The 25,885-nt window shown below is 40.5% G+C and overlaps 1 long non-coding RNA gene across 1 annotated transcript in view; it reads left to right on the forward strand.

Moving 5' to 3' along the window:
• LOC115801926 (uncharacterized) overlaps positions 1 to 25,618 on the forward strand; it is a 40,535-nt gene extending 14,917 nt beyond the window's left edge. The window contains exon 3 of the long non-coding RNA XR_004022304.2: positions 20,007 to 25,618. This is a non-coding gene — a long non-coding RNA (uncharacterized LOC115801926). The remainder of the gene's footprint in view (positions 1 to 20,006) is intronic.
• The last annotated feature ends 267 nt before the right edge of the window (positions 25,619 to 25,885 follow it).

A 25,885-nucleotide genomic window follows, 5' to 3' on the forward strand; every position in this document is an offset into this window, starting at 1 on the left:
GTGTGGAGAGTACAGCTTCTTTCTCATGGGCCTTACCGGAAGCTGGACAATTACAAAATACATTCTCCAGACTCCCAGCTAGCACTCTAGAAACAAACTAAGTTTAGCCAATTAGCTGTACTTGTGTGAGACTTAGAAGATGGAGGGCATTTCCTGCTTTTTTTGACTGTTTCTTGTCACTGGCAAGCAAGGCAGTAGACACATGAAATTTCTGGCGTTTCAGAATCCATTCTTTAGAATGGAATCCATTCTTTAGCCTCCTGGGTGTCCAGAGGCAGTGTGACCTTGATACTAGGAACACAGTCTCAGCTCTGGGTTCTTGACATCAGTAGCCATAGCAATGGCCCCAGAGGTGGTATCTTCCCTGGCAGGTCAGTTCTGCAGTATTCTGGAACGCATTTCTAGAGGCCCAGTCTAGGGCCCACACCCCTAGAACTCCCGATGATTTTGTAAACACCTTATTCTCTATATTAAGTCCCTTCACAGTTAAAATATCTAGAGGCACGTCTGCTTCCTGCACTTAATCCTGACTAGTACACTAGGTGTTTGCATTTCTTTCTTTCGCAATCTCAATTGTTATCACATTTTTCATGAGTGAAAAAAAAATGTCTTTAAAGCATCATCCACTTTACCTGGTAATATTATTTTCCCTGGGTTAGTCGCACCTACAGGAAGATTGACCAATTACCCCATCCCTATGTAACTAAGCCTGAGGCATTGTCATCCCCTGGTGACAGCTGCCCAGATTGCTACTGTGATGCTGGAGAGGGAGTAATCAGAGTCAGAAAATCAGAGTAGAGCAGACTTCACATTCCCAAACCAAGAAAGGGGAGCCCGATCCATACTGATGTGCTCATGGAATATTGAAAATGGAGACGCTGACAGAGGAGAATTTCTCCAGTATTGCCCAAGAGAGATGGAGCACTGATGACTCAATGAGTCTTTCCGTCAGCTTGACAGATTTAGCTTTTTCACTGAGAATGACTCACCATCCCTCATTGGTGACTGTATTAGTTAAAAATAGCCACTCCCTTTGCAATGGACTCAAATCATTTTCAGAAGAAGGCAGGAAATAAACACACTCTGCAACCCTTTCATCTTAACTAGGTTTCCCTATTGATGAAAGATCACGCTGCCCATCTGACACCTGTGCTGGTGTGGTTGTAACTTCTCTATCTCCCTCAACACTAATGAGTTAGCATTCTAGAGTTTTCTTCAGCTTTTTGTGAGTCTGTAATCGTTTTATCAATGATTCAGTTTTACAGAGCCTGAAAACTGTTCTACAGAGAAGTGAGAATAGTTTGTGAACCTATAAATCTGAGTCAAAATCTGAGCTCATCTCTATGAGAAGCCCATTAACCCTGAGACCTTCTTCTACCCCCCAAAGCCCAACTTGCATTCTCAAGTGGACAAACATACACTTTTTATTCAATTTTTAATTATCTGCATGTGGCATATTCAACACCATTTATTTTCATTCCCTTAGGAGACTAACTGAAAAGGCCAGGCTCTTGAGTTCAAGAGATATGGGTTCAAATCCTGGTCTTTGGCTTCCTGGCTCTGTGATCTTGGACAAATTACTTTAGTTCTCTGCATTTCATTTTCCTAATTTGTAAAAGGAAGAAATAAGAATACCTACTTTTAATGCAGATGGCCAACAGGCACCTGAAAAGATGTTCAACATCACTGATCATCAGGGAAATGCATATCAGAACCACCATGAGATATCACCTCACACCTATCAGAATGGCTATGATCCAAAAGAATACAAATAACAAATGTTGGCAAGGATGTGGAGAAAAGGGAACCCTCTTACACTGTTGGTGGGAATGTAAATTGGTGCAGCCACTGTGGAAAAAAGTATGAAGATTTCTCAAAAAAACTAAAAATAGAACTACCATATGACCCAGCATTTCCACTCCTGGATATATATCTGAAAAAAAACAAAAACACTAATTCGAAAAGATACATGCGCCCCAATGTACACAGCAGCATTATTTACAATTGCCAAGATATGGAAGCAGCCTAAGTGTCCATCAACAGATGAATGGATAAGGAAAATGTGGTGTGTGTGTGTGTGTGTATATGTATACACACACACACACACACACACACACACACACAATGGGATACTACTCAGCCATAAAAAAGAATGAAATTTTACCATTTGCAGCAACATGAATGGACTTGAAATTATTTGCTGGATGTCACAGGAATGCAAAGATGAGCAAGCCACAATCAAAACCCTTTAGAAATATCTGATCTAGTAAGGGAGGATGCAACCTGCATGTAGGTAACATAAGAGTCTGAATGAGATGTGCCATATAACTCAAGATCCCATCCAATTTAGACAACAAGCTTAAGTAGGACGTATCATTTGAAAGTGGAACAGGTCTCTGTCCAAAGATAGGTAGAAAGAGTGTTCCAGGAGGAGGGCAGTAAAAGAGTAATAGTGTGGAGATAAAAATAAGCCTGATAGGCCTTTCGGTGGGTAAGGGAGTGGACCTTAAAGGCCAACTTGAACTTGAATAGTCAGATTGAAAAAGCAGCCACAAATGCTTCCCCCTTCAGCATCCACAACTTAGGTAATTCTTTCCCACACTGACACTGAACTTGATCATGCAGCTTGCTTTGACCAGTGGGATGGATGGTAGCAAATGTGATTCAGGTAGAGTCATGAAGAGAGCTTGCACATGTGGGCTGACCCATGCTGCACATGGAAACTTTCTGCTGCCACATGAGCAAGCCTGCTTTAGTCATTTGGATGGTGATGGGAAACATGTGGTCCAGTTCTCTCCATTGCACAAGTCAACAGTCAGCACTGGCAGGGGAACAGCAACCTAGCTCCCTGCAGCTGGCCATAGATCCAAGAGCGAGCCCAGTCAACACCAACAAGGGAATCACCCAGCTTGGGCCCAAGCCAAAGAACTGTGAGCACAGTAATGGTTGTTGTCTTAAGCCACTGCATGTGGCGTGGCTTGTTAAACAGCAAAAGCCTGCTGATGATGGGAGCCATTCAAAGGTGGAGGCAGGTGAGCAAATATGACACGCTATCCAGATAGACATATAGTTAGGAAATTGTAGGCACATCGTAAATATTAGATTAAGCAACATAATTATTAATGTAAATTTGCTTCAAAATAAAAAAGTTGATGAGTGATTATTGAGTGTGGAAGATAGTAATTCATGATACTCCACACTCTTGCTACTCAAGGTGTTGTCTGTGGACCAGAGGCAGCAGCATTACCTGGAGCTTATTGGAAATACAGAATTTCCTGTGGAGCTAGGCTCCCCACCAAACCTGTTGAATCAGATATGAATTTCAACATCACCCATATGGTGATTCTTTTTCACTATTAAAGTTTGAGAACCACTAGCCTATCCTAAAAATGCAAACTGAATCCACATTGAGCACTCACCTAGTCTTTCCTATTCTGAAGGTATACGAAAGCATCTAAAGATATTTTTATATCTTTAGATGCTTTTGTATACCTTCCTGGCTGCCTGCTTCCTACTGTAGCTTTAGTTAAAAACAAAACACACACATACACACACACAAAACCCCACCTTTATCCTTTGAAGTTGTATCATCAAAAAGCCGTGTGTGGGGGGGCTTCCCTGGTGGCACAGTGGTTGAGAGTCTGCTTGCCGATGCAGGGGACACGGGTTCGTGCCCCGGTCCGGGAGGATCCCACATGCCGCGGAGCGGCTGGGCCCGTGAGCCATGGCCGCTGAGCCTGTGCGTCCGGAGCCTGTGCTCCACAACGGGAGAGACCGCAGCGGTGAGAAGCCCGCGTACCGCAAAAAAAAAAAAGAAGCCATGTGTGTGTGTGAGTGTGTGTGTGTTTTCTTGGGAACTTTGAGTAGGGCCCAACAAATAAAACTGCATTCCCTATCCAGGTTTTGAACTAATTAAGAAATAAGACAAAGGATCAGGCAGATAGGGACCAAAATATCCTCTTTATCACTGATAAAGTCCAGGTTAGAGACACTGCCAAATGGGCTTCCCCTACGGCAGCCAGAATTAACCAGACTTAACCATAATGCGCGCTGGCCCAGGGCAGGCTCCCCAAAGAGAAGGAAAGGAAGTCCTGGCTGAGGGAAGGGGGAGGAGTGAGTAAGGGACTGGAGAGGGCCAGGAGAGTTAGCTCCACATAAAAGAAACACTGGGAATGGAGATAGGTATGTGTGTGGAGGTGGTGAGAGAGATGTGTTCTATAAAATGTGGTCATCATAAATGCCTAGAAATTTCTTAAGAGCTGAATTCTTTAGAAATGATTTTTAATGATGATTTACTGATGGTGCCAAAACTGAGGTAAAAGAAAAGCAATGTAGATTTGGGGGGAACAGGAATTTATTTATGAAGATTGATATTTGACCCAGGAGTAGAGAGAACCATCAATGACTTCTATGTTACCCCATGACCTTGAGTTGCCCTAAGACACTATTATTACTATTAATAATGATCATGATAACAATGGTTAAGCTTTTTGAGCTCTTACTGTGTGCCAAATACTGAACTATAAGAACAATATTTTATTTAAGCCTCATAACAAGCCAGTGAGGTTGGTATTTTTATTACCAGTGTTCTCATTTTATGGATGAGGAAATCAATACTTAGAAAGGTTAGTAGCTCACCCAAGGTCATACAACTAGTAAGTGGTAGAGTGAGGATTCAAACCCAGGTCACCAGTTTTATGGTCATCTATATCTATTATTTTCTTTTTATTATTAAAAAGAAATTAAATTTTTATTATTTCTATTCAACTGTAATACATTTGTGGCATAGTCCTCCCAAATTAGAAAATACAGATTTTAAAAAAGAGAAGAAATTAAGAATCACCTATAATTTTCCAGAGAAGGATAACCACTATTAAAATTGTTGTATATACCCATCCTGTCTCTCTTCTGTGCACATATTTGCTATTTTTGTTGATGTTTTATGAAAGAGGAAATATATAATATAGGTTTCATTCCCTGCTTTTCATACTTAACAATGCATTATAAACATTTTCCATGTAGTTCTAAGTCATGTTTTCTTCTACAATACTATTTTGAACATCGCATTTTATTCTGTTGTATGATTCCATCATAATGTATTATATTTAACCAATCTCCTATTATAGCTTATTTAGGTTGTTAAAATATTTTCACTATTGTAAACAACTCTGTGATGAACATTTTCGTGGCATCATCTTTGCATGCATACTTTTTTTGGTCACTAGTTTTGTTTATCCCAAAGCCATTTCTTCTCCCAGTTTTTCCTCCTAAGGAAACCTCCATTTTTAGAAGTTAGAAGAGAGATGTCCTTTGATCTAGACAACTTTCCTCAGCCCCTGTTGCAGTTGAGTGTGACCATGTGACTGAGTTCTAGCCAATGGGATGTAAGAGAAAGTGATCAGACTGTTTCCTAGTCAAATCTCGAAGAAGTAGCTGTGCTTCTCCCATTCTCTCTGTACCCATCCTCTAGGGAGGTGCAACTGCAACTATGCACAGCCCTAGAGAGTGGCTGTATTATTTAGGGCTCTCCAGAGAAACAGAACTAATAGGATATATAGACAGAAAGAGATTTACTCAGGAGTTGGCTCACATGATTATGGGAGCTGAAAATCCTGAGACCTGCACATGGCAAGCTGGAGATCCAGGGGAACCAGTAGTACAGTTCTAGTCCAAGTCCAAAGGCCTAAGAACCAGGAGAGCCAATGGTGTAAATTTCAGTCCACATCTGAGTCCAAAGACAGGAGAAAACCGATGTCCCGGCTCAAAGAGAGTCAGGCAGAGAGAAGGAATTCTTTCTTATTCAGCCTTTTATTTTGTTCAATCCTTCAACAGATTGGATAAGGCCTGACCACATTGGGGAGGGCAATCTGCTTTGCTCAGTCTCCTGATTCAAATACAATCTCGTCCAGAAACACCTTCACAGACACACCCAGAGATAATGTTTAACCAAATCACTAGGCATCCCATGACCCACTCCAGTTGACATATAAAATTAACCATCAAAGTGGCAAAGTCACAAGATGGAAAGAGTGTGGGTGACTTGATTGCCAATTGGAGGAGAAATACTTGCTATATAGAAGATCTTCCTTGAACTCTTCTTTGGATAAAAAATAAACTTTTATTATATTGGAGCCCTTATACAAATATTTCTGCTGTGACATAATAGACATTGCTGGAAAACCACACATTCAGCAAAATTATACATTCAAAAGAATGCTTTTAGGAATTAGGATTACAGCCAGACCACTAAAATTTTATGCAGGTTTATAACTAGAGCACTAACAAAAACAGTCATTGGTACCTTGGGAGACAACTTGGACAGTCCAGGCGGGAAGCTCAGCATGGTTGGAAGTTGCTCCAAGGCTATGAAAATGCTATTAAAAAATAATTGTGTGAAATTATAGGGCTAGAGAATAGATTAGCTATTGCTAGGGGTTAGAGATGGTGGTGGAAGAGGCTAGGCCTGGCTGTGAAGGAGTAGCACAAGAGAACCTTGGGTGATGGAACAGTTCTGTGGCTTAGTTTCGGTAGTAGTTATGCTAATCTACACATGCGATAAATTTGCTTAGATCTACACACACACACACACACACACACACACACACACGGTGCGGGTAAAACTGGTCAAATCTGAAGAAGCTCTAGATTGTACCAACCACCAGTATCAGTTTCCTGGCTTTGATATTGTACTGCAGTTGTCCAAGATGTTACGCTTGGGGAAGCTTGGTGCAGGCCATATGGAAGCTCCCTGTACTTTTTTTTTTTTTTTTTTCAGTTTCCTGCAAATCTATAATTATTTCAAAATCAGAAGTTTAAAAAAATTGGGTAGAAATGATGTCTATGGTTGTAGAAACAATATGGATGGGAAAGGAAGCTCTGAACTGGGGGGTGGGAGGTGAGGAGGTGGCGAAATGGCCGCTGCATCTGGGCCACTAGAGGAAGTGCAGTCTGCCCTGAGCAGGACAGCGGGGAGGATACCTGTCTGGGAAGGAAGCCCAAGATATTACACTTATTTTCATTTTCTTAACAAATACCTGAAAGAGTTCTTGCCTGTGTATCAGCCACGCTGAGGGCTTTTTCTGTTCCCATGAAAAGTTATAATTCTACTCTCACTATTCAATCTCTTCTTCTTTCAAAGTATGTTAATGTTTTAGATTTGGTTTGTTTTCTATCTTTGTTCTAGATCTACCTAGCCATTTAGAAAGATATATACTTGATTGCAAGTGGGACATTTTCAAAATATAAGCCATAAAATATTTAAGGGACAGGGAGTTTTCTGGGAAGCTTTGAATCATATGAACAGATCTACCCTTTGTGGAGGCGTCCAGGTGTATTTCTGAGAACAGGCTTCTACAGACTGTTGATGTCCCAGCGTGTAAAGGAATACATGAGGCTCAACCAAAACGTAGTTGGTGACTGTAAAAGCCCTCAACTCAGAGGTGTTAACCATCAGCGCATACGCATCACCAGAGGCATTTATTTGCTTAAAATGCAGGTTATCTGATTTCCCATTCCCAGAGTTTCTGAATCCTTCTGTCGAGGGATAAGGTCCAGGAATAGGCAATGTAACAAGCACCCCAGGCAGTATGGCTGCTGCCTGTCTGAGGATCTCTTTTTGAAAAACACAGACTTAAAACCTCAACACGGAGGAGGCTGGCCCACTAGCTTTTAAGTATTTAGCTGAGTTCCTGCTGAAATAGTGCAATTTGGCTGAACAGTGAGCTGTGGAAGAGATGAGTAGAGGCAATGCTTCAAAGACATGCTGTGCAAACTGAAAAGCAAGTTAAAGCACCATGACATTGCTTCCAGTAGCCTGGGATTGACAGCAGCTGACAGTTGTGCTGCTACCAGTGTCACCTCTGAATACAAAGAATATTGGGTATTTTGACTTATTTCAGCAGGGATAAAATGTTAGGGAGGAAAATATTCGCTTAACTAGTTTCCTCCTCTGAAGCGTCAGTGTAGAATAATAATGCCTTATGTTCATGCATCAGCTTTCTAATCACCAACTTATTTGAAGCCATCACAACATTCCAAGTTCTTTATAGCTTAGAAACATTTCCTTCTTGGGATGTTAGGAGGTGTCCAGTTGAAGTAAAAGTGAATACAAACAGAGGCAGAATGCTGGTCAGCAGATGGTTAAGACATCAAGGAAAATTCTCTGCCCATGGGACACTGTGTTGCATTTGAATTTATAAAAATTATGAGACCTGTTTTTGCCAAACACTGCCTTGAACATTCACTGAAGAACACACTTACACTCTTAGAGACTCTGAGGTCTGTCTGGTTCATTTTTAGAATTTGGGTTTGCAGTATTATTGGCATCTCAAGGACCAAGACCATAGTTCATTGATTTTGTATATTCTGCATTTCGTACAGTATCCAATATACAAAAGATATCAGATAATAGTGAAAGAATGAAATATCTCTTTTAGAATGCACTAGCCAAGGGGACTTCAGAATAGAGCAGAAGGAGTGGAGGGAAGCGGTATCTCCTGGCCCCCTCCTTCCTTTTGCTTTGAAATTCATAGTACCTAACAATTTGTTCAGATCCAGAGTTAACCAAGCTACATGAGATGGTGGTGGAACTTCGGTAAACCAGAGGGAGCAGTGGAGAGTAAGAACCAACAAGTACCACCCCCCCAAAAGCTGGAGATCTTCAACAAATAAGAGTAAGTTCCAAGGCAGGCTGCCCAAATAATAGTGTTTTAATAAATGAAGCAGTAACTGAGTGAATCTCCACCTTTGCAAGTAAAGAAACTAAGGCTCAGAGAGGGAAAGGAACTTACCCCAAAGGCACAGCCAATCAGTGGCAGAGCTGCAATTTGAGGGTCTGCCTCTGCAGAAGCCCACACAGCTAACTGTTCACACCACCTCAGTCCCTCACTTCTGCTCTGAAGGGAGGACATGATTTTGTTTTATAACAATGGAGTGTAAATGAATTATTCATATTCTGGTGCTTGTTTACCAGATCATCTGTACCTCCCATATGAGGCTTGTTTCCTCAGACACCCAAGTCATGACTTCAAGGACACGCTGATTCCCTCAGAAATTATAGATTCAGCCTCTACCTTCACAATGGCAGCTTCACTTTCAAAAACAAATCATCACTAACATATTTTACCTCACAGTAAACAGCTTCTAGAGAATACCCCCAGAGAGATGATATGACCAACGATAAAAACAAAAACCCAATGACTGGGTCTTATTGACCAAATTAAGCCACCTACCTAGTTTCATGAACTTTTTATTTTCTAGTTATATTGAAAAAGTATAACTAATGTAAAGGAGGAAAAAAATAACTTTTTCCTCTATCCTCTTAGGTTAAGTAGCTGGGGCCCTACAAATTACACTGACAAAAGACAGATTAACAGGAGAAAAGATTTATTATTACTTATGCATTTGGAGGTCTTCACTTCACAGAAAAGTGAAGACCCAAAGACATGGATAGGCCTCAGATTTTATATATACCTTTTTAACAAAGAATGATAAATTGTGGAGACATGACAAGACAAAAGAAAAAGGAGTTTGGGCTAAGGGTGGTAAACTGTGGGAAAGTGACTAGGAAATGTATGGGGAAAACTAGTGAAAGATAAGGTTTATTTCAGAAAGGTTGGTTTGCAGACCTGTCTCAGTGCTGACCTTCCATCTTGCTCATGACCATAAAATTCCCCTGAGAAAGGGAATTTATAGCAGACCTCGCTTCTCAGAAGTGTCTGCTTTTATTCAGATAAGATAAGCTCTGAGAAGGCTTCTTTCTCCATCTGTTGATTCTCATTTGCCTCCAGCTCAAAATAATCCTTCCGCCAAAATGGCATATTTTGGGGTGGCATATTCTGATCTCCTTCGCTAACATTAACTGATGCCCCAGAGATGTGGTGAGGAACTGCTAGCAATTGTTATGATAATCACCCTGACCTCCTTATCTCTGTAGTTCAGAAATAAGGTCTCAAAGTAAATAAACAGGCGTGTTTGCATCTCAAAGAGGTATTCCCAAAGAGGAGAACACCTGAACTGATGGGCAGGAAAGACACCCAATCTCTCCACAGTTGCACCTCCAGAGATCCTTGTTACTTATGTCCACCAATCTTAAAACTCAGTTTGGGTGAGATCATAAACGTTCTCCTTCCCTTACTAGATTCAAGCTGCTTTCTCCGATAAGAACTGCATGGGTAGAGTAGAACTTCATTTGCTATTCATTCTCCAAAATTATGCTACCCTCTGTTGTGTAGATAATCAGGAATGTCTAAGGTATTATAGATGAGTTCAGATTAAAATTACTCTCTAGCCCAGGGGTTGGCAAATTACAGCTTGTGGACCAAATCTGGTTCAGCAGTCTGTTTTTGTAAATAAAGCTTTGGAATTTTTGAACCCATTATTATTCTATTATTCTAGCCATGCCCATTATTTATATACTGTCTTATATGCTACAATGGTAGAGTTGAGTAACTCTGACCTGAGATGATATAGCCTGACAATCCTATGTGTTTTTGATTTGTAAGAGCTAGAGTTTTGGAGAGCAAAAACAGTTTTTAAGCCTTAAGAAGCTAAGAGTCTGGACAACTCAGAAAATAATTTATACGTTAGAGCAAAAATGAGGAGGAATACATAAAGACGTAAGGTGAGTTTTTCAGTTGGAAAAGGGATGAAAGTAAAATCGGTGGATGGGACAAGGGAAAGAAAGCAAAGCAGCTAGTATTCAGCAGCAGTTTCATCCTTGAAATGGATCTAGTACCCACTTCTGCCCTCAAGGCCAAGCCTCTGATGCTGACAGTTGTGGGGTAGTGATAGAAGCTACAGATAGGTTCATGTTGGTCTTCAAAATAGAAGGGTTCATACTTGATTTTCTCGTGGAGAAGCTCCTGGTATCTTCATGGCTTTGTAGTATTAAGTTCAAAATGAAAGCCAGGTGTATTTAGGCAAAAGGCCTAAGAAAAAACCCTAAATCTCCCACAGCACCGGAGAGCTATTACAGAGTGTCTGAAAGTGTCCCATGCCCCTGAGAAAAGTCTGGAATTGCTAAGAACAGACGGTGGTCATGGAACAGCCTCATAGTCAAGATTAAGAGGATGTAGAGTAACCCACATAGATCCGGAAAAGCATGCAGGATGAAGACATTTCAGAAGCAGGTGTAGGAGCAAGTACACCAATGGCCAAAGACTACTAGGGATTTCACATTTCAGCAGAAGCCAGCATAGACCTGAAAGAAATGTTTCCCCCAATTTCTCAATGATATACAAGCACTAAGCTTAGATTACAAAGCTCAGCCTGGACAGAAGAGGCAACAGCTGAGCAATGTATTATCTTCTCTTCTCTCCCCAGTTTAAATCCTGAATTGATCAAGTTAAAAATCCTGATACACCTAAAGGAACTATAAAAAGAAGAACAAACAAAACCCAAAGTTAGTAGAAGGAAAGAAATTAATGAAGATCAGAGCAGAAATAAATAAAATAGAGATGTAAAAAAACAATAGAAAAGATCGATGAAACTAAGAGCTAGTTCTTTGAAAAGATAAACAAATTTGATAATCCTTTAGCCAGACTCATCAAGAAAAAAGGAGAGAGGGCCCAAATAAATAAAAATCCTAAAGTGACTGGGTTTACTTAGAAGCAAAAGATTTAGTTTTCTGAGATTAGAAGACTCCAAGTTAATTTTAGTTCAATTATAGAAAAATAAAATTTCATTTTTGACACCTGAATTTATACTGTGAAATATACACCTGCTATGCCACTTTTAGGTAATATACCCATACTATCAGATACTGACCTAAGTTAGGTACCTTATTTTTTATAAGATTTGAATGTGCCATGTAGAAGTAACAAGCAATTATGGGAGTTCTAAAATGGGAAAAACAAGAAAGAAATAACAGTAAAAGAAGTCATAAAAGAAAACTTCACTGAGTTAACAGGACTTGAATTTTGGATTGAAAGGACCCACCAAGAAGAATTAGGCAGACACACAAGCCTCTTAGATAGCCTCATCCACCAGAGGACAGACAGCAGAAGCAAGAACTACAATCCTGCAGCCTGTGGAATGAAAACCACATTCACAGAAAGATAGACAGAATGAAAAGGCAGAGGACTATGTACCAGATGAAGGAACAAGATAAAACCCCAGAAGAACAATTAAATGAAGTGGAGATAGGCAACCTTCCAGAAAAAGAATTCAGAATATTGATAGTGAAGATGATCCAGGACCTTGGAAAAAGAATGGAGGCAAAGATCGAGAAGATGCAAGAAATGTTTAACAAAGACCTAAAAGAATTAAAAAACAAACACCTAGAAGAATTAAAGAACAAACAAACAGAGATGAACAATACAATAACTGAAATGAAAAGTACACTAGAAGGAATCAATAGCAGAATAACTGAGGCAGAAGAATGGATAAGTGACTTGGAAGACAGAATGGTGGAATTCACTGCCATGGAAAGGAATAAAGAAAAAAGAATGAAAAGAAATGAAGACAGCCTAAGAGACCTCTGGGAACACACCTCTGGTGAACACACCAACATTCACATTATAGGGGTCCCAGAAGGAGAAGAGAGAGAGAAAGGACCTGAGAAAAATATTTGAAGAGATTATAGTCAAAAATTTCCCTAACATGGGAAAGGAAATAGCCACCCAAGTCCAGGAAGCACAGAGTCCCAGGCAGAATAAACCCAAGGAGAAACACGCCAAGACACATAGTAATCAAATTGACAAAACTTAAAGACAAAGAAAACTTATTAAAAGCAACAAGGAACAAACAACAAGTAACATAGAAAGGAACTCCCATAAGGTTAACAGCTGATTTCTCAGCAGAAACTCTACAAGCCAGAAGGGAGTGGCATGATATATTTCAAGTGATGAAAGGGAAGAATCTACAACCAAGATTACTCTAGCCAGCAAGGATCTCATTTAGATTCGAGGGAGAAATCAAAAGCTTTACAGACAAGCAAAAGCTAAGAGAATTCAACACCACCAAACCAGCTCTACAACAAATGCTAAAGGAAATTCTCTAAGTAGGAAACACAAGAGAAGAAAAGGACCTAGGAAAACAAACCCAAAACAATTAAGAAAATGGTAATAGGAACATACATATTGATAATTACCTTAAATGTGAATGGATTAAATGCTCCAACCAAAAGACACAGGCTCACTGAATGGATACAGAAAACAAGACCCATATATATGCTGTCTACAAGAGACCCGCTTCAGACCTAGGGACACATACAGACTGAAAGTGAGGGGATGGAAAAAGATATTCCATGCAAATAGAAATCAAAAGAAAGCTGGAGTAGCAATATTCATATCAGATAAAATAGACTTTAAAATAAACAATGTTAAAAGAGATAAGGAAGGACACTACATAATGATCAAGGGATCAATCCAAGAAGAAGATATAACAATTATAAATATATATGCACCAACATAGGAGCACCTCAATACATAAGGCAACTGCTAACAGCTATAAAAGAGGAAATTGACAGTAACACAATAATAGTGGGGGACTTTAACACCTCACTTACACCAATGGACAGATCATCCAGACAGAAAACTTAATAAGGAAACACAAGCTTTAAATGACACGATAGACCAGATAGATTTAATTGATATTTATAGGACATTCCATCCGAAAACAGCAGATTACACTTTCTTCTCAAGTGCACACAGAACATTCTCCAGAATAGATCACATCTTGGGTCACAAATCAAGCCTCAGTAAATTTAAGAAAATTGAAATCATATCAAGCATCTTCTCTGGCCACAACACTATGAGCTTAGAAATAAATTACAGGGGAAAAAAATGTAAAAAACACAAACACATGGAGGCTAATCAATACAGTACTAAATTACCAAGAGATCACTGAAGAAATCAAAGAGGAACTCAAAAATACCGAGAGACAGATGACGACGAAAACACGATGATCCAAAACCTATGGGATGCAGCAAAAGCAGTTCTAAGAGGGAAGTTTATAGCGATACAATCCTACCTCAAGAAACAAGAAAACCTCAAATAAACAATCTAACCTTACACCTAAAGGAACTAGCGAAAGAAGAACAAACAAAACCCAAAGTTAGTAGAAGGAAAGAAATCATAAAGATCAGACCAGAAATAAATGAAATAGAAACAAAGAAAGCAATAGGAAAGATCAATAAAACTAAAAGCTGGAAAAAAAAAAAGAAGAATCCGGCTTGATAAGTGAGAAAGAAGCACACACTTAGACATATTATATCCTGTTGAAGTATCTGAACTCTTCAGAGAAAGAAGATAACCTACAAACTTTCAGGCAGAAAGAACACATTATTCACAAAGAAAGAAATCAGGTTGGTGTTCATCTTTTCATCTGTAACATTGATGACTAAAAGATGGTATTATAAAATTATAGAATGTTGTTATAACGGTATGGAACTCCAAGAATTCCATACTCAGCAATGATATCATTGATTTAAAAAAGATTAAAAGATGTGATCCGACATGAATAAAGTAAACCACCCATAAAATCAGCTGAGGAAAGTACTCAAGGAAATACATTAAATGTAATAAGGATGATGTCAAAACAAATATCTTAAGAAAATATCAAGAATACAAGAAATAACAAGCATTGTACCTTATCTATAGTTAAAACTCTGATAAAGAAACAGAGAATTACAATCTAAGTGTTCCATAGGTTTGTTGAAACAGATGAGACATATTGCAGGGGAAAATTTATAATAGCCTGAAACTGAAATTCTAAACTCTCTCAGAAAAACCCAGCAGCTGAGGGTGAGGGAGCCTGAGGGGGAAGAGAGGGTTGTTGATTTTTTAATATAAATTTATTTATTTATTTTTGGCTGCACTGGGTCTTTGTTGCTGAGCACAGGCTTTCTCTAGTTGTGGTGAGCGGGGCCTACTTTTCATTGTGGTGCATGGGCTTCTCATTGCGGTGGCTTCTCTTGCTGTGGAGCACGGGCTCTAGGTATGCGGGCTTCAGTAGTTGTGGCACACGGGCTCAGCACTTGTGGATCGCGGGCTCTAGAGTGCAGGCTCAATAGTTGTGGCACATGGGCTTAGTTGTTATGCAGCATGTGGAGTCTTCCCAGACCAGGGCATGAACCTGTGTCCCCTGCCTTGGCAGGTGGATTCTTAACCACTGCGTCACCAGGGCAGTCTGGAAAGAGAGGTTTAAAGAAGCTTTTTAAAAATTCTAGAGGCTTGTAGGAAGTGGGCAGGTAAAATAGTTTATTAGAGTGGCATAAACATTATTTAAATTTTCTATGTTAGTATAAAAATAAAGGTTGCTGGTTAAAGATGGAAAATGAAGCACATAATTTTACTCTGTTCTCTACCAAGTCCTCACTAAAAGCTACAATAAATGGCTTTTTAAAAAAATTGTAAACCCACGAGGACAAAGAGAATAAGAAAGAGAAGACTGAAACCTAATTTTGTGAGCTGAAATGTAGAAAGATGAGTGGTGGTTGATTGCGAGCCACTGCTATAAACTAATGGAATTGTAAGCATTTGAAGCGTACGGCAGTGAAATGACCCCCGCCCCTTATATCTTTCATGTTTCCTAACAAAGGCATTGTCACATAACAGCTTACTAATAAATTTTTTTAATGAAAAATATAGTTAACGAGGGAAAAGTAAATACTAGTGGAATTCAAAAGCCTAGAAGAACTTCTAGAAAACCAGGGTCTGGAATGAGGAGGAAGTGCTGTGAAAGTAGAGAAACTTGACCAAGCCGGTAAAAGTAAAGAGAATAGAAGGAATGAGCAATTGAAATAATTAATAATTCTAAAATGAGGTGACAGGGATGAAACCAAGTGAGATATCATAATGAAGAAAATGATGCAGACCTGGCTTAAGATGGAGACACCAGCAGAAGGTAACAGTCAAACACATCATGTATGCCCTGTAGGGAATGGCAAGATTTCTTGGAAAACCCATGAGTAACTGAAATTTCCTTTCCAGTATACCTTCTAATCTTATGTTCATTGCTTATTTACAAAAATTGGTCATATAATTGATCAGAAAGACAACCTTAATAAACTCTGAAATATATTGTTTTTATAGATTAATTTCTCTAACTATAAGCTAAAAGAATTATAAGTCAACAACAAAATTATGACTAAAAAAACCTTAAACAATTGGGAACTTTTAAACTCTTCTGAAAACAAAACAAAATTAAACACTTTGGTCAGAGAGAGAAATCAAAACTGAAAAATTACATGGAAATTAACAACAAGGAAAATATATCATATCCAAGCTTATGGGCATAGGTAGTGTTATACTCAAATGGAAATGTATAGCCTTAAATGCTGTCATTATTTAAAAAATCTGAAAACAAATTAAATATGTGGTCAGTTTTAAGAAACTAGAACGAGAATAAAATAAGGTAGGAGAAGGTAATTAATAAAGATAAAAGCTAAAATTAATAAAATAGAAAATAAAAGACAATAGAAAGTATTCTAAACTTATTTTTGAAAGAACATTAAATGTTAATAAATAAGTTAACTAAATAATTAATTATGAGCAAATCAAATCCAGTTGTATATTGAAAGGATTGTTATACCACTTCCAGGTCAATTTTATTTCAGCATTGCTAGAATGGCTCAACATTATGAAATAATATGTCAGTAAAATTTATTGCATCAATTTAAAGAAGAAGACTATAACGATATCAACAAATGCCAGCAGAACTGACCAGAAACACCAGACAGTATTCAGCACTCCTCTGGTTTTGAAGCTTATTTATCATACCTAATTCTGTTCTACAAGTGAGATGACAATTCTCCTAGTGATAATAAGAGCAGAATGCTTGTGACTGCAACCTCCCTCACTTTCCCTTTCCCACCAGGAATATTTCTTATAAAACAATAAGTGCATATTGTTTTAATTTAAATGCTATCTCCTCTAGCTCCTTCATCATAAGTCATCTCAGACATGCAGTGACGCATTCTCCTGCAAATACAAATCACCATATGGGCCCTCTGACTTGTGCACAAGAGACTGTAGCAATCTATAAATGGGGAGAACGCATATCGCAGTAAACGACACCACCATTCATCCACGTACTCAGGCCAAGAAACTAGTGAGCGCCTTGACTCTCTCCACCCCTAGCCCCTCATCCGACACATCAGTGTCTTAGCTCTGGCTGCCATAGCAATATACCATAGAGTGGGTGGCTTAAACAGAAATTTATTTCTTGCAATCTGGAGCTGGAAATCCAAGATCAGGGTGCCAGCCTGGTTGGTTAGGGTGATAAACCTCTTCCTGGCTTGTGGAAGGCTCACTTCTTGCAGCTTCCTTACACGGTGGTGAAAGCAAGTTCCTCTCATAAGGGTATCCATCCCATCATGGAGGCTGTACCCTCATAACCTCATCTAATCTTAATTACTTCTCAAAGGCCCCACCTCCTAATACCATCACACTGGGGGTGGGGGTGGACGTTAGGGCTTCAACATACGAACTTGGGGAGACATAAACATTCAGTCCATAACAATCAGCAAGTCCTAAAGCTCTGCCTTCAAAATACATCCCCAGATCCAGCTACTTCTCACCACCCTCACAGTGGTCCAAGTCACCATCAATGCTCTCCTAGATCACTGTAGTGCCTCTTCACTGGTCCCCTGCTTCCACTCTTTCCCCAACTGCAGTCAGATTGATCTTTTTAAAACAAAAATCAGATTCTGTTGCTTTTCTGCTCAAACCCTTAAATGCTTCCCCTTGTGCTCAGACACCCTTCTGGACCTCTGATCTCACCACCTACCGCCTGTCACCTTGCTCACTCCACTCTGCCATCCTGGCCTTCCTGCTGTTTCTCAAAAACCCAATGCTCATTCCCACCTTGGGCCTTTACATTTTAGGTGACTCTGCTGGGAATGCTCTTCTCCCAAATCTTTGCACTGCTTTGCACTTTGACTTCCTTTGGGCCTCTGCTTTATGTCGCCACCTCAGAAAGGCCTTCCCTGAAGCATCCTATGGTAGCCCCACCCCAAAACTGTAAGCTTTCACCCTGCTTTGTTTCTCTTCAAGTGTATATCTCTGCCTAATATATTAAATTGTTATTTGTTTTTGTCTGCCTCCCACTGGAAAGTTCTCCAGAATGTAGACACTTTTCTTATTCACTGCTCTATTCGTAATGTCTAGAAAGGACTTGGCTCATAATAGGTGCTCAATAAATAATTGTTGGATGAATAAGTGGAGATTTCTCCATTGTCATTTCCATAGATTGCCAGTCCTTAGTTAGGTCTCCAGTTCTGAGGCTTGAGTGGTATCTCAGGTTAGGTTCCCCAGGAAGCAGACTCTGAGATGGAGATGAGCATGCAGGTTGTTTATCAGCACCAGTGGGAGGAAGGGAAGAAAGCAGGACTGGGCAGTGGGAGAAGTCGAGCTGTGATGCAGTCTTAGTAGGAGCTTCAGCCAACCCTACAAGAAGTTCTGAAGACAGATGGACCCTTGGAAGCTTTCCCAAGGGGACAAGGCAGTCCTCTTAGCTGATGCCATCTCAACAGCTGAGGATTTAGTCATCCACTTCTGAGTGGCACAGCAAAACATCTTCCACAGATGGGAGGACATGTGGTTTAATCATGGTAATGCCAAGGAAGTCTATGACTCTTTACCTAGAGACCTCATAATGTGGCATCTGATTCCTTGGCGATGTTACAGCCCTCCAGGGACTGGTTCATGGTCTGCCAAATCCAAAACCCTGATGGTGTGAGCACATAGAAAATGGACCTGTCTCAGAGGTACACTCACATTAACTCAGGTTCACAGATAGCAGTGCATACAACTGGATGACAATATATTTTACGACTGACATAACTTCCACTAAAACTGCAAGACTTGTCCCTTCTTTCCAGAGCCACCTACATACAGCTTCCCAGGCTGCATAGTGCTGAACCCTAGGGGCTGCCATTCATGCGGACTGCGGTGAGACTGGTGCAACCTCCACTCCCACAGCTGTGCAGTGCACCAGCCCTGAATAACCAATAGGTTGGTTGTTAAACATGGAACCAGGTGAGGAGAGTCAGGTAGGGAGACTTTAGAAGTGGCCCTCCGATAACAAGGGAGGGGAGAATGCAGTGAGGAGACAGTCCTCCTCACTGCAAAGATAGTCTTGCCAGTAGAACCACAGTATTACACGAAGTCTGTTGGCCAAGGTTCCATCCCAGGTGTAGCTTTTGAATGAGACCTCCCTTTAATCACGTTTATAACCAAGAGAAGAGGGTGCACTCCACAGGTGAATTCATTGCCTCTCTGCATATAATACAGTTTAAATAACTAAATACTGGCTAACTAAATAACTGAAAAAAGCTAAAGCTTATTTTAGAATATTGTTCCAATAAGGTTTAAATAATATTTTTGTATTTTTCAAAAGGCAACAACAAATATGTCAATATATACTATATTCCTTGTGGTCCTTGGTATGTAAAACTCTTCTGTGCTAATTTAGGTAATTAGGAGATACAAAAAGTTTGCATTTGGTTTATGAATGAAAACTCTAGTTGAGTAATCAAACAGACCAGTTCAAGTCCCATCTCTGTCATTTAGCAGCTTTGTATCTGGGGCAAGTTACTTGGTCCTCTAAGCCTCAGTTTCCTTATCTACAAAATGCCAGTAATAACAATCAATAACAACTAATTCAGAGCGTAGCTTTGAATATAAAATCAAATTACATGACACGATGCATATAGAACGACACAACATCTAGTACTTATGTTCAAAAATGTTAAATATTATTGAGTAGAATCAGGCAAATTTTTTCTGTAAAGGGCCAGATAGTAAATACTTTTTGGCTTTGAGGGCCATTATGTCTCTGATCCAACTATTCAGCTCCATTAGTGTACTGCAAAAGTAACCACAATAAATATAAATGAATGGGCATGGCTATGTTCCAATAAAATTTTGCCTACAAAAACAGGCAGTGGACTAGATTTGGCCTAAGACCAAATAGTTTGCCAACCCCTGGACTGGATAAACTGATTCATTTCATGGCACAATAGTAATATCTATGCAATACTTTTTCTATCCCCTTTGTTGCAGACTCTTGAATTGATACTCAGTGATTCCAAGAGAATCTGCCTCTCCTTGCTTCTTCCTTAATGAACATGAAATACCAACAGCTCTAAGGGGGAAAAAAAAGAAGCTTCTAACCCTACTCATTCAACTCAGGCCTTCAAAGCCCAAGAGAAAAATAAAGTTGCCAATTGTCCTTGCTGGGCTCAACATATCCAATGTATCTGAATGGCCATTTTACATTTTCAAAAGTGCTAACAGATACCACATAATTAAGTGTATTAGCTGTGATATCACACGTTATTCTGCATTTTGTGTTGTTACCTCCGAGCTCTGCCAATTGTGGATCTTAGCAACCAGTGGGTGGTGGCATCTCCATTTAATATTAATACTGAATACTCACCTAGTCGCAGCCCCTTACTTTAGGAAATAAGACCCCTCTCAGGCATTTCAAAATAGTTATTTGTAATTTGTAATTACAAAATAATCATTTAGCCTCTTAGAATTCCATCCAGATCTCATTTATAAATGTATTTAAATTAGTCTATGGTAGATTGAATTGTGCACCCCCCCCCAAAAAAAAGTTTTATCCACACCCTAATCTCTGCAACCTATGAATGTGACCTTATTTGGAAAAAGAGTCTTTGCTGATATAATTAAGTATCACAAGATGAGCTTGTCATGGATTATCTAGGGAATTACCTAAAACCATTGACAAGTATCCTTGGAAGAGACGGAAGAGGAGAGGACACAGGGAGAAGAGATGGCCATGTGAAGATGGAGGCCAAGATTAGAGTGATGCAGCCCTGTGCCAAGGAAAGCCTGGAGCCACCAGAAGATGGAAGAGGCGGGGAGAGATCCTCCCCTAGAGCCTCCAGAGGGAGCGCAGCTTGCCAACATGTTGCCTTTGGACTTCTGGCCTCCAGAATGGTGAGAGAATAAATTTCTGTTGTTTTAAGCCACCAAGTTAGTGTGGATTTGTTATGGTATCCCTAGGAAACTAACACACAGTCCAAAAAAATCAAATGGAGTCAAAAGCAAGGCAGATTGTTTGACAAAATCATGACATTTCAAACTCAGCTACTTAACTAAAATATTCAGCCTACTAAACTATAGATCTTCTATGCATATATCACTTTGAACATGGATGTTCTTATCATTTGTGAGCTAGAATTATATTGGAAACCTGTATTTTGGTTTCCCCAAGGAAAACAAACCTTGTCTCTTTTCTGAGATCATACCCCTCCCATACATCATTCAGGAACAATGAGGCATTCAATTGCCCATGACAACTTTTCCAAGTGCAATGTTAGAAACAAAGCAGGGACCACATAAAGGCACAATACAGCATCTCTGAATAAGCCATTCTTGTCTTATTTATTATCACCTCACATAGGACTCATTCAAATACATTCAGCAAGCACTTACTGTGTGCCTAGCAGATGCCGGACTCACTGCTAGGTGCTGAGCAGTCAGAGATGAGTCAGGTATAGTTCTTGTGATTTAGTTGAGAAAATCAAAGTTGACTGAGACAGACAAATAAGGAGTCAGGTATGGTGTGTGTGACAAGTGAGAAAGCATAATGGCGATGGGAGGCCAAACAGAGGTGCCCCTGACCCATGGGGACAGGAGGAGAAGGAGGAGATGGAACCTGGGCTGAATTTTGAAAGCGTGGTTGACTGGATTCTGGGCTGGGACACATAGCATCAGGGAGCAGCGAGTGAGAGCTTGGAGGCCTGGGAAACTGCCAGAGGGTCGGTATATCTGGATTAGAGAATTATATTACAGAAACGCTGAAGATGCAAACAGACCTGCAATGGTGAAGGGCCTTGGCAAGGGTTCAGATTTCATCCTTAAAAACATTAGAGTGCCATTGAAGCAGCAGTCCCCATCCTTTTTGGCACCAGGGACCGGTTTCATGGAAGACAGTTTTTCCACAGATGGGGGGTGGCGGGGGGATGGTTCAGGCAGTAATTCCAGTGATGGGGAGCAATGGGAAGCAGCAGAGGAAGCTTTGCTTGCCTGCCTGTCTCTCACCTCCTGCTGTGCGGCTGGTTCCCAGCAGGCTGCAGACCGGTATTGGTCCATGGCCCGGAGGTTGGAGACCCCTGCGTTAAAGGGTTTGGCATCAGTTACTGAATGATAGGATCAGATTGCTTTCTGGAAATGTTCACGTTCTGCTGTGAGGATGTTGGATCCGGATGGGGCAGGAGTGGTCAAGGAAACCATGTAGAGAGGCTGTTTCCGCTATCCATCCAGGATTTCAGAAAACCTGGCAGTAGCAATAGGGGTGAAGAGGAGCAGGTCTGGAGAGGGTATTAAAGGGCTAGTTTTTAGGGCTAGCTATAGGGTTGGGGTAGGGGAAGGAAATGTAGTTTTTGAAAATTACTCTCTCTCCTAAGTTTTTGAACTCCAGAAGGATTAAGCACTGTCTTTTTATTCATCTCTGTACCAGCCCGGTCACCTGTACAAAATAAGTCTTCAATTTGTTAGTAGTTGAATCAAATTTCCCAGGTTTCTATTAGAAACTGAGGTTCCAGGTACTTTCCACAGTGCTCTCAGAATACCCTTCACTTTCAAGTATATAAAGCTATTATGAGAGATAATTTATGGCTCTCAGAAGGGCCTCCTGTTTTTGTTCATCTGCCCATTTAGCAGCCTCTTACTGGATTAATGGCCTGGTGCATCAATCATGTCGACAACCCGCACAGAATTAAGCGCTAACAGGAGGTTCCAGGAGAGCCATCTCTGATGCCTTCTAGAGGCCCAAGCAAAGGCCAGCAATGGTTGAAACCCCGATCCCAACCCACCCCCAACCCCAGGTCTCTCACTGGCATCCGTAGCATACACATTTATACTCACACTGTAGAAAGGCCCATGTTCATGTCTCCCTAGCTACAATCTCTAAAGAAATTCCTACAGCACTGCCTATGGAAGCCTTTTTAAATCATTTTATGAATAGCAGGCTGGCTTCCTGAAGGCAGAGTGCCTCCAATGTGCTTCGACAGATAGGCTTTTACATCAAGAGGAGAAGGAAACCAGAGAAAGTAAGACTGAAAAGCTACTCAGGAGTTGGCGGGGTAGCAACGGCATGGAGTCATCCAAGAGAGAGAGGTGACTTCGGGCTGGGTTGCAGGGATGACTTGAGCTAGGTCTCTAAAGACAGGATTTAGCCAAAGTTTTAGAGGGAGTGCTATTGACAGTTTGGGGCTGGATGACTCGTTCATGCTTCATGCATGACATAATGCTTAGCATCCCTGACTCCTGCCCGCTACGTACCAGGGATCCAAAATACTCCCCGACATATACGCTTCCAAATACCCCCTGGAGGGCTGACCTTTACTGGGTGTGTGAACCACTGATGGATAGCGAAGGGGAATGTGAGAGGGTGATTCAAATGGAAGAGACCAAGGTGTGGAGAAGGACTCATGAGACATTCTCCGACCACTGGTAGAGCATTGTGACTGTGGTAGAGGATTCGAGAGGAAAACAACTTTTAAAACAAGCTAAAAATGAGGTTTATCATTAAATTCTATTCACAACATGTCCAAATGGCCCCCAAAGACCCTGTTAAACACTAATGTCGGATTCAGTTAAGGAGTCAAAGGCGTGTAGTAGATGGAATATGAGCTCTGACTTCAGGCCTAGTTTGAATCCCTGCCTCACCACTTACTAGCTGTTTCCCTGGGCAAGTTACTCATGGTCTCTCGGCCTGCTTTAACAACTTCAAAATGAAGATCATACTTCCTCAAAGCATTGTTGGAATCTCATCGTGTTTGAGGAAGTCATTAAGAGGACATGACCCCAGTTGACCTTCAAGCTGGACCCAAGCAATCAGAAGCTCCTCACTCCGTGCTCCCCTGTCCTTGGAATGTACATTCTGCCCACTGTACCCACACTAGGAGCCACTTGAAGGACACAGCTTTGACAGAGCAATGTATTATTGAGAACATCTGGACAGTATACCTGACTGAACCCCATTAAGGCTTCTACACAAACTCTTAAGATTCTGGTGGGTAGGTGGGGAGATCTACTTATGTTGCAGCCACCCAGGACAAACCTCATATGTAAGGTCTCTTGCTTATTAAAACTGCCACCTACCAATCTGCAATGATCTGCCTCTTTCTTTGGTCTCTCTTTGTTCCCCACGTAAGGATACCAATTCTGAATTTTACCAGGAAACTCCCAAGGATGCAAACCAACACATCAATCTGACATTAAAAACATTTGAGGGCTTCCCTGATGGCACGGTGGTTGAGAATCTGCCTGCCAATGCAGGGGACACGGGTTCGAGCCCTGGTCTGGGAAGATCCCACATGCCGTGGAGCAACTAGGCCCGTGAGCCACAACTACTGAGCCTGTGCGTCTGGAGCTCGTGCTCCGCAACAAGAGAGGCCGCGACAGTGAGAGGCCCGCGCACCGCAATGAAGAGTGGCCCCCGCTCGTTGCAACTAGAGAAAGCCCTCGCACAGAAACGAAGACCTAACACAGCCAAAAATAAATAAATAAGCTTTCATTAAACAAACAAACAAACAAGCATTTGAGCCTTGAAATAACTACTTTGCAAATGAATATATGTTCTACCAGTGTATCTATTTTTTTTGTAAGTCCTCTAAATTTTGGCTGTATGTTGTTCACAGTTAGCTGGAAGTTTTTTCCTCTTTTTTGTTAAGCAAGGTAATATTTACACTAACTTCAAGTGTCCAATTTGGTGAACTTTTGTAATTTTTTACAATCATTGAACCACCACCACAATCAAGAAATAGAACGATTCTCTCACCCTAAAAAGTTTCCTCACCTCATACCCAGCATCTCCCCTCACCCTGGCTCAGGCAACCATTGTATCATTATAGGTTAGAATATTATAGAATTTCATATAAATTGACTCATACAGTATGGAATCTTTGTGTTTGACTTCTTTCGTTTAACGTAATATTTTTGAGATGTATCCATATTGTTGTCTATGTTAGTATTTCCTTCCTTTTTATTGCTGAGTAGTTTTCCATGGTATGAATACACCACACTTTGTTTATCCATTCAAAGGCAATGGACATTTGAGTTATTTTCAGTTTGGGGCTATTGCAAATAATGCTGCTACAACCATTCATATACATGTTTTGTCTGGACATATATTTTCATTTCTCCTGGGTGAATACACAGAAGTAGAATTTCTGCTTGTATGGTATGGTTGTATGGTAATGAATCTTTAACTTTTTAAGATAATGCCATACTCTTTGCCAAAGTGACTATATTCCCACCAGCAATGTCTGAGAGTTCCAGGTGCACCACATCCTTGCCAACACTTGGTAGCATCAGTCTTTTTCACTTCCTCCATTCTAGTGTATAGTGGTATCTCCCTGTAATTTTTAATTGATATTTCTCTGATGACCAATAAAGTTGGACACTTTTCGTGTGTTTATGAAAATGTTTAATCAAAATATCCATCAAATGAAATGCCAAAATGCAGTTATTGGAAGCAATAACTTCACGAGCACAGGAGCTACTGAACAAATTAAACAATGAGCCCTTCAATGGTATACAATATTGATATTGAAATTCTGTAATTGCATTTTGGGATATCTGAACTTGCAGAATGAATCATTTGCTGAAGTACCTTTTTTTTTTTTTTTTTTTGCGCTACGCGGGCCTCTCACTGTTGTGGCCTCTCCTGTTGCGGAGCACAGGCTCCAGACGCGCAGGCTCAGAGGCCATGGCTCAAGGGCCCATCATGTGGGATCTTCCCGGACCGGGGCACGAACCCGTGTCCCCTGCATCTGCAGGCGGATGCTCAACCACTGCGCCACCAGGGAAGCCCTGAAGTACCTATTTTTAATTGGGTAAATTTATGTTCTATACTGGAATGAAATGAAATTTAGGAGGCCTATAATTATGCAGAATCATAAGTA

The sequence above is a fragment of the Delphinapterus leucas genome, chromosome 5 (genome assembly GCF_059928025.1).
Source record: "Delphinapterus leucas isolate spDelLeu-1000000601 "Yukka" chromosome 5, BTC_Dleu_Yukka2, whole genome shotgun sequence".
Taxonomy (NCBI): Eukaryota; Metazoa; Chordata; class Mammalia; order Artiodactyla; family Monodontidae; genus Delphinapterus; species Delphinapterus leucas.